General features: G+C 39.1%; 2 non-coding genes across 2 annotated transcripts; both read left to right on the forward strand.

Annotated features, from left to right (window-relative positions):
* Positions 1 to 6269: 6269 nt before the first annotated feature.
* Positions 6270 to 8190, forward strand: LOC143262519 (small subunit ribosomal RNA). Its single transcript, XR_013036308.1, has one exon. It is a non-coding gene; the product is annotated as a small subunit ribosomal RNA (ribosomal RNA).
* Positions 8191 to 9521: 1331 nt separating this feature from the next.
* Positions 9522 to 9676, forward strand: LOC143262504 (5.8S ribosomal RNA). Its single transcript, XR_013036293.1, has one exon. It is a non-coding gene; the product is annotated as a 5.8S ribosomal RNA (ribosomal RNA).
* Positions 9677 to 10548: the final 872 nt, after the last annotated feature.

Raw genomic sequence — 10548 nt, forward strand, 5'->3', positions numbered from 1 at the left:
CTTTGAAAATATTCGGGCGTTCCAATCGCTCGTCTGTTGCATCATGGCGCGTCTCGGCGCAATCGACCGATTCGCTCGATCCATTATTTTCGATTTACGGCTAAAATAAATTTTTCTCATTTTATTCAATAACATATTCTTGCTTAAATAACTTTTTTACATAGGGATTAAGCATTTAGAACGATACATTGTTTAAAATAAGGGCACTTTACTCTTGACATTTTACGGTTTTTTCAATTTTCTGAAAAATCCTATCATTAGATTTTTTTAAGAATACGATATTCTTGCTTAACTAACGTTTCTACATAGGGATTAAGCATTTAGAACGAAATCTAATGTCAGAAAATGGCACTTTACTCTTGACATTTTTCGGTTTTTTCAATTTTCTGGAAAATCCTATCATTAGATTTTTTTAAAAATACGATATTCTTGCTTAACTAACGTTTTTACATAGGGATTAAGTATTTAGAACGAAATCTAATGTAGGAAAATGGTACTTTACTCTTGATCGGTACGTTGGGACTTTGAAAATATTCGGGCGTACGCGGCGCGCTCGGCGCTTCGAACAGCTCCGGTGTCCCCATTATTTTCGATTTACGGCTAAAATAAATTTTTCTAATTTTTTTCAATAACATATTCCTGCTAAAATAACTTTTTTACATAGGGATTAAGCATTTAGAACGATACATTGTTTAAAATAAGGGCACTTTACTCTTGACATTTTACGGTTTTTTCAATTTTCTGAAAAATCCTATCATTAGATTTTTTTAAAAATACGATATTCTTGCTTAACTAACGTTTCTACATAGGGATTAAGCATTTAGAACGAAATCTAATGTCAGAAAATGGCACTTTACTCTTGACATTTTTCGGTTTTTTCAATTTTCTGGAAAATCCTATCATTAGATTTTTTTAAAAATACGATATTCTTGCTTAACTAACGTTTTTACATAGGGATTAAGTATTTAGAACGAAATCTAATGTAGGAAAATGGTACTTTACTCTTGATCGGTACGTTGGGACTTTGAAAATATTCGGGCGTTCCAATCGCTCGTCTGTTGCATCATAGCGCGTCTCGGCGCAATCGACCGATTCGCTCGATCCATTATTTTCGATTTACGGCTAAAATAAATTTTTCTCATTTTATTCAATAACATATTCCTGCTAAAATAACTTTTTTACATAGGGATTAAGCATTTAGAACGATACATTGTTTAAAATAAGGGCACTTTACTCTTGACATTTTACGGTTTTTTCAATTTTCTGAAAAATCCTATCATTAGATTTTTTTAAAAATACGATATTCTTGCTTAACTAACGTTTCTACATAGGGATTAAGCATTTAGAACGAAATCTAATGTCAGAAAATGGCACTTTACTCTTGACATTTTTCGGTTTTTTCAATTTTCTGGGAAATCCTATCATTAGATTTTTTTAAAAATACGATATTCTTGCTTAACTAACGTTTTTACATAGGGATTAAGCATTTAGAACGAAATCTAATGTAGGAAAATGGTACTTTACTCTTGATCGGTACGTTGGGACTTTGAAAATATTCGGGCGTTCCAATCGCTCGTCTGTTGCATCATGGCGCGTCTCGGCGCAATCGACCGATTCGCTCGATCCATTATTTTCGATTTACGGCTAAAATAAATTTTTCTCATTTTATTCAATAACATATTCCTGCTAAAATAACTTTTTTACATAGGGATTAAGCATTTAGAACGATACATTGTTTAAAATAAGGGCACTTTACTCTTGACATTTTACGGTTTTTTCAATTTTCTGAAAAATCCTATCATTAGATTTTTTTAAAAATACGATATTCTTGCTTAACTAACGTTTCTACATAGGGATTAAGCATTTAGAACGAAATCTAATGTCAGAAAATGGCACTTTACTCTTGACATTTTTCGGTTTTTTCAATTTTCTGGAAAATCCTATCATTAGATTTTTTTAAAAATACGATATTCTTGCTTAACTAACGTTTTTACATAGGGATTAAGTATTTAGAACGAAATCTAATGTAGGAAAATGGTACTTTACTCTTGATCGGTACGTTGGGACTTTGAAAATATTCGGGCGTACGCGGCGCGCTCGGCGCTTCGAACAGCTCCGGTGTCCCCATTATTTTCGATTTACGGCTAAAATAAATTTTTCTAATTTTTTTCAATAACATATTCCTGCTAAAATAACTTTTTTACATAGGGATTAAGCATTTAGAACGATACATTGTTTAAAATAAGGGCACTTTACTCTTGACATTTTACGGTTTTTTCAATTTTCTGAAAAATCCTATCATTAGATTTTTTTAAAAATACGATATTCTTGCTTAACTAACGTTTCTACATAGGGATTAAGCATTTAGAACGAAATCTGATGTCAGAAAATGGCACTTTACTCTTGACATTTTTCGGTTTTTTCAATTTTCTGGGAAATCCTATCATTAGATTTTTTTAAAAATACGATATTCTTGCTTAACTAACGTTTTTACATAGGGATTAAGTATTTAGAACGAAATCTAATGTAGGAAAATGGTACTTTACTCTTGATCGGTACGTTGGGACTTTGAAAATATTCGGGCGTTCCAATCGCTCGTCTGTTGCATCATAGCGCGTCTCGGCGCAATCGACCGATTCGCTCGATCCATTATTTTCGATTTACGGCTAAAATAAATTTTTCTCATTTTATTCAATAACATATTCCTGCTAAAATAACTTTTTTACATAGGGATTAAGCATTTAGAACGATACATTGTTTAAAATAAGGGCACTTTACTCTTGACATTTTACGGTTTTTTCAATTTTCTGAAAAATCCTATCATTAGATTTTTTTAAAAATACGATATTCTTGCTTAACTAACGTTTCTACATAGGGATTAAGCATTTAGAACGAAATCTAATGTCAGAAAATGGCACTTTACTCTTGACATTTTTCGGTTTTTTCAATTTTCTGGGAAATCCTATCATTAGATTTTTTTAAAAATACGATATTCTTGCTTAACTAACGTTTTTACATAGGGATTAAGCATTTAGAACGAAATCTAATGTAGGAAAATGGTACTTTACTCTTGATCGGTACGTTGGGACTTTGAAAATATTCGGGCGTTCCAATCGCTCGTCTGTTGCATCATGGCGCGTCTCGGCGCAATCGACCGATTCGCTCGATCCATTATTTTCGATTTACGGCTAAAATAAATTTTTCTCATTTTATTCAATAACATATTCCTGCTAAAATAACTTTTTTACATAGGGATTAAGCATTTAGAACGATACATTGTTTAAAATAAGGGCACTTTACTCTTGACATTTTACGGTTTTTTCAATTTTCTGAAAAATCCTATCATTAGATTTTTTTAAAAATACGATATTCTTGCTTAACTAACGTTTCTACATAGGGATTAAGCATTTAGAACGAAATCTAATGTCAGAAAATGGCACTTTACTCTTGACATTTTTCGGTTTTTTCAATTTTCTGGAAAATCCTATCATTAGATTTTTTTAAAAATACGATATTCTTGCTTAACTAACGTTTTTACATAGGGATTAAGTATTTAGAACGAAATCTAATGTAGGAAAATGGTACTTTACTCTTGATCGGTACGTTGGGACTTTGAAAATATTCGGGCGTACGCGGCGCGCTCGGCGCTTCGAACAGCTCCGGTGTCCCCATTATTTTCGATTTACGGCTAAAATAAATTTTTCTAATTTTTTTCAATAACATATTCCTGCTAAAATAACTTTTTTACATAGGGATTAAGCATTTAGAACGATACATTGTTTAAAATAAGGGCACTTTACTCTTGACATTTTACGGTTTTTTCAATTTTCTGAAAAATCCTATCATTAGATTTTTTTAAAAATACGATATTCTTGCTTAACTAACGTTTCTACATAGGGATTAAGCATTTAGAACGAAATCTGATGTCAGAAAATGGCACTTTACTCTTGACATTTTTCGGTTTTTTCAATTTTCTGGGAAATCCTATCATTAGATTTTTTTAAAAATACGATATTCTTGCTTAACTAACGTTTTTACATAGGGATTAAGCATTTAGAACGAAATCTAATGTAGGAAAATGGTACTTTACTCTTGATCGGTACGTTGGGACTTTGAAAATATTCGGGCGTACGCGGCGCGCTCGGCGCTTCGAACAGCTCCGGTGTCCCCATTATTTTCGATTTACGGCTAAAATAAATTTTTCTAATTTTTTTCAATAACATATTCCTGCTAAAATAACTTTTTTACATAGGGATTAAGCATTTAGAACGATACATTGTTTAAAATAAGGGCACTTTACTCTTGACATTTTACGGTTTTTTCAATTTTCTGAAAAATCCTATCATTAGATTTTTTTAAAAATACGATATTCTTGCTTAACTAACGTTTCTACATAGGGATTAAGCATTTAGAACGAAATCTAATGTCAGAAAATGGCACTTTACTCTTGACATTTTACGGTTTTTTCAATTTTCTGGGAAATCCTATCATTAGATTTTTTTAAAAATACGATATTCTTGCTTAACTAACGTTTTTACATAGGGATTAAGCATTTAGAACGAAATCTAATGTAGGAAAATGGTACTTTACTCTTGATCGGTACGTTGGGACTTAGAAAATATTCGGCCGTACGCGGCGCGTCTCGGCGCTTCGAACAGCTCCGGTGTCCCCATTATTTTCGATTTACGGCTAAAATAAATTTTTCTAATTTTTTTCAATTACATATTCTTGCTTAGATAACTTTTTTACATAGGGATTAAGCATTTAGAACGACATATTGTTTAAAATAATGGTACTTTACTCTTGTGATTTTTCGGTTTTTTTTGATTATTTGGAAAAATAAATTTTTGTAATTTTTTTAAATACGATATTCGTGATCAGTGAACGATTTCACATATGGATTAAGCATTTAGAATCGTGCGGAAGCGTTATTAAAAAAGTTTACTCGATGCGATGGGACTTTGAAAAGTTTGTGAAAATTTTCATATTGGGAAAAAATGTGTAATTTTTTGTCTAGTGTACGGTGGTGTAATTTATTTTAATGTTTACTATAAATTTTTTTTTCGTTCGTTCACGCGCTATGTTACAACAGCACGGCCGGGCGGTCTGTTGCCGCGGCGGTTTACACTCGTAAGCGCGCGTGCTATTCGGCCGGCGGCGCCGGCGTCCTTGCCGGCCGTTCGGTATCTATAAGAGATACACGGTCCGTGCGAGGCGGACGGAGCAGAGCGGGTTTTGGGCCAATTCTACGATCTCGGTCGAGAAGCTGTCTCAGAGCTCCTTCGGGGCTTCAGTCCTGACTGTTTCGTGCCGTTTACGTTACGGACTTTTCTCCACACAGCGTGGCCACGGGTCGGTGTCTTTGACCGAATGGCCCATATGTGGCAAGCCCTACGGGGTTGGTTACCCGTATGCACTTTGTATGTATACTCGTACTCACTGAGCAATCGACTCTTCTGTCCGAGCGATGGAAAAATTTTTTAAAATGCATCTGTAAGATTTGGAAGCAAATCGTACCAATTGAAAACTGTGGCTAAAATGAATAGCCCAGTGGAGAGAGAAAACTATCAAAAAACTGATTTTTTAAATCAAGAGGTGTCAGAAATCGAAATGCCTAGCGCGAGCGGAAGAACACGCTTTCTCGCCAGTCCAGCATGTGTCCTGTCCGTTCTTCCTCGGCTTGCCGATTTTGCCCAGATCAGAGGTTTCGTGCTTCCGGCGGTCAGAAGATCAGCGTGAGCGTACGCGCTTCCACGACTATGGCATCACCCATGTACTTTTTCCTTTGAATATATTTGAGTACATAAAAAATATTAAAACATATAGAGAGAACTGTGTCTTGGATCTTAAAAATTTGTCAATAGCGATGATATATTATTACTTAACTTGAAGTATTTGTACGTTTTAGCTGGGACGTACATTTATCTTACAAGATGTTAATAGCGAGACTCTTGAAGATAAAATTATCTTGTGATTTTATGAAGGCAAAGATAGAAACGTACGAAGCTGGCGTACGTAGAAAAATGTGATTTTACGATAGAACAAAAATATAATACGTACGTTTTTGGGCGTACGGTAAAATATCTGTATGGTAGAAAAATGAAAGAAATTGAGCGTTAAAGAAGATATGTTACAAGCGCGGAATGTGGCAAAACTTGTACATATTTGAAAGAGAAAAGTGGTGTGTCGACCTGACATATATATATGAAACAGGCGACGATGGAAAAGGATTTAAATTTTGTCCATTTTATATATACATATTGTATAGTTCCCTGGTTGATCCTGCCAGTAGTCATATGCTTGTCTCAAAGATTAAGCCATGCATGTCTCAGTACATGCCGTATTAAGGTGAAACCGCGAATGGCTCATTAAATCAGTTATGGTTTCTTAGATCGTACTAAAATTTACTTGGATAACTGTGGTAATTCTAGAGCTAATACATGCAAAACAGAGTTCCGACCAGAGATGGTAGGAACGCTTTTATTAGATCAAAACCAATCGGTGGCGGGTGTTTACACTCGTCCATCGTTTGCTTTGGTGACTCTGAATAACTTTGTGCTGATCGCATGGTCTTATAGCACCGGCGACGCATCTTTCAAATGTCTGCCTTATCAACTGTCGATGGTAGGTTCTGCGCCTACCATGGTTGTAACGGGTAACGGGGAATCAGGGTTCGATTCCGGAGAGGGAGCCTGAGAAACGGCTACCACATCCAAGGAAGGCAGCAGGCGCGCAAATTACCCACTCCCGGCACGGGGAGGTAGTGACGAAAAATAACGATACGGGACTCATCCGAGGCCCCGTAATCGGAATGAGTACACTTTAAATCCTTTAACGAGGATCCATTGGAGGGCAAGTCTGGTGCCAGCAGCCGCGGTAATTCCAGCTCCAATAGCGTATATTAAAGTTGTTGCGGTTAAAAAGCTCGTAGTTGAATCTGTGTGTCACAGTGTCGGTTCATCGCTCGCGGTGTTTAACTGGCATTATGTGGTACGTCCTACCGGTGGGCTTTGCTCTTCACGGGGCGGTCCAACTAATATCCCATCGCGGTGCTCTTCACTGAGTGTCGAGGTGGGCCGGTACGTTTACTTTGAACAAATTAGAGTGCTCAAAGCAGGCTACCTTCGCCTGAATACTGTGTGCATGGAATAATGGAATAGGACCTCGGTTCTATTTTGTTGGTTTTCGGAACCCCGAGGTAATGATTAATAGGGACAGATGGGGGCATTCGTATTGCGACGTTAGAGGTGAAATTCTTGGATCGTCGCAAGACGGACAGAAGCGAAAGCATTTGCCAAAAATGTTTTCATTAATCAAGAACGAAAGTTAGAGGTTCGAAGGCGATCAGATACCGCCCTAGTTCTAACCATAAACGATGCCAGCTAGCGATCCGCCGAAGTTCCTACGATGACTCGGCGGGCAGCTTCCGGGAAACCAAAGCTTTTGGGTTCCGGGGGAAGTATGGTTGCAAAGCTGAAACTTAAAGGAATTGACGGAAGGGCACCACCAGGAGTGGAGCCTGCGGCTTAATTTGACTCAACACGGGAAACCTCACCAGGCCCGGACACCGGAAGGATTGACAGATTGATAGCTCTTTCTTGATTCGGTGGGTGGTGGTGCATGGCCGTTCTTAGTTGGTGGAGCGATTTGTCTGGTTAATTCCGATAACGAACGAGACTCTAGCCTGCTAAATAGACGTAATTATGGTATCTCGAAGGCTCTCGGCTTCTGCCGGTGGGGTTTTTACTACCAACGTACAAACAAATCTTCTTAGAGGGACAGGCGGCTTCTAGCCGCACGAGATTGAGCAATAACAGGTCTGTGATGCCCTTAGATGTTCTGGGCCGCACGCGCGCTACACTGAAGGAATCAGCGTGTGTTCCCTGGCCGAAAGGCCCGGGTAACCCGCTGAACCTCCTTCGTGCTAGGGATTGGGGCTTGCAATTATTCCCCATGAACGAGGAATTCCCAGTAAGCGCGAGTCATAAGCTCGCGTTGATTACGTCCCTGCCCTTTGTACACACCGCCCGTCGCTACTACCGATTGAATGATTTAGTGAGGTCTTCGGACTGGTGCGCGGCAATGTTTCGGCATTGCCGATGATGCCGGGAAGATGACCAAACTTGATTATTTAGAGGAAGTAAAAGTCGTAACAAGGTTTCCGTAGGTGAACCTGCGGAAGGATCATTACAATGTTCCAATATATCTCAAAGAGAGAGGAGAGGAGGAGAGAAAATGAATTCGATTAGTTTGTGGATAAGAATTCATATAAAAAAAAAAGATATTGTTGAGCCCGCCAGATCATTCGTGCGTGATTTACACGGCCAGACGTGTGTACTACACGTATTAGGCCTTTGATCTGCGTTGCGTAGGCCACAACAAATCTTTCAAAGAGAGAGAGATATATGTGTTGTTGGGGTTTGTGATTATGAAGGTGCCCCAACGCACAAAAATATATAAAAATGTACAAAGTTGGGATGTGGTGTGGTGGAGAAGAGTTGGGCCCGACCAGATCATTCGTGCGTGATTTACACGGCAGACGTGTGTACTACACGTATTAGGCCTTTGATCTGCGTTGCGTAGGCCATCTTCCTTCCAAGACACACACGTGTTGGGGTTTGTGTGATTTTATGATAGTGCCTCAACACGGAAAAATAAGCGTACGAGAAGAGTTGGGCCCGACCAGATCATTCGTGCGTGATTTATACACGGCCAGACGCGTATTATATTACACGTATTAGGCCTTTGATCTGCGTTGCGTAGGCCATCTTCTCGATAGAGAGAAAGCCAATGTATTCTTTTTTCTTTCTTTACACACACACACACACACAGTTGTAGTAGGACAGGGAGGGATGCGAGCGTGCTAATCACGCTTCCTCAAGTCTTCGCTGTGGTGTAAAAAAAAAAAGAAAAAAAGGAATCGTTGGGAAAGTCCAAAGGACGAAAATATCGGGCAGTCTGAAGATAACTTAATGCTCGTTTACATTGGTATCAAGAGAGACCGGCTTGTGTAGCTCGTTTCAATGCTGTGTCGTTGTCATTGACACCCTACTCTGTTGCGCGCTAGTGGCAGCATGAGCGTGGGACGTATATATATATGACACCCAGCTAGAGCCGGCCGTGAGTCCGTCCGGTGTAAATAACGACGAAAGGAGAGAGAAACTTTTCGAATCCAGTATCGGGTTGATAATTGTCCAGTTTGAATATCCATATCCCCGTCGTTTTTGGAGGTGATATACTCTCTGTGTTTCTTCGATAGAAGGCTTTTCAATGTTCTATTCGCTCCGACCGTCGAACTTGCAAGAAAACAGTGGTTTTGGATTTGCTCGTACATATATATATGGTTTCGACGGAAATATCTCGTTCTTTAAGGGACAATTATGTCGTTGTACGACGACTCCCGAATCTCCTTCGCGCGCTGGTTGGAGCTCTTCGGGTATCGGCTTGTTCCGAAATATAACACAAAAATGTGGTGGATAGCAAATACACATTATATATATGAGAGAATAAAAGGGAAAAATTACCCTGAACGGTGGATCACTTGGCTCGTGGGTCGATGAAGAACGCAGCTAATTGCGCGTCAACGTGTGAACTGCAGGACACATGAACATCGACATTTCGAACGCACATTGCGGTCCACGGATACAATTCCTGGACCACGCCTGGCTGAGGGTCGTTTACGTACTTATAAACTGCTTGCGTTGATGGCACTTGTTGCCTATATACGTACGAGCGAATGATGGGCGCTTCGTCGGCGTTTGTCGCGGTCCTATGAATATTGAGAAATTTTACGTACGTCTAACAGTCTTCGAGAGAGATGGAAATCGTGTTCGAACTAGCGTGAGTGTGGAAGGCGGTGTCGTGTGTCGTATATGTTTTATATACGTCCGCCCGTCTGAAACACCGCTTCGAAGCGGTGACAAAATCTTTTTCGGGACGATTCGTATCCGTAGAACTATCGAGATTTCACTGGTACATTTTCAACGCGCTCCCGACGTCGCCTGAAATGAAACGAGATGGGTTTAACCCACGAAAGCGTACTACACGAGTCTGTCCTATGTGAAGACTGTGTACAGAGATCGAACGAACGCATGAAAGAAATTGAACGAAAGAACACATAACCCGCAAAAATATAGAGTAGAATTGTGACCGTTGCTTCGAATTTGAATTTATATGTATATATATATATCATAGCCCCAGGGAGTGGAACCTATGAGTGTGGAAGGATGTCTCTTACCGTTATGTTGCCAGAGGAAAAAAAGTCTCTCTCTTCGTACGACACATTTGTGTACGAATTGTATCGATGGCTATATAGATCCGATGTTGCACATATTCTGAGTAAAGAACACCCCACCCGGGTTACCGTCCTAAAACTCTTCTATTGGTGTGGCTATGATGTGTGTGTGTCAACGCAATCGCGAGTCTGGTTCTACGGAAAACCGTTTGTCGGTCGCCCCATATATCTTTTTGTTCTCTTCAAATGATCGAATAGCGAAACCGCACGAGATCAATCGGTCGTCTAGTCCCCGAAAGTACTTTTCGGACGGA

The sequence above is a fragment of the Megalopta genalis genome, unplaced genomic scaffold (genome assembly GCF_051020955.1).
Source record: "Megalopta genalis isolate 19385.01 unplaced genomic scaffold, iyMegGena1_principal scaffold0139, whole genome shotgun sequence".
NCBI classification, from domain to species: Eukaryota; Metazoa; Arthropoda; class Insecta; order Hymenoptera; family Halictidae; genus Megalopta; species Megalopta genalis.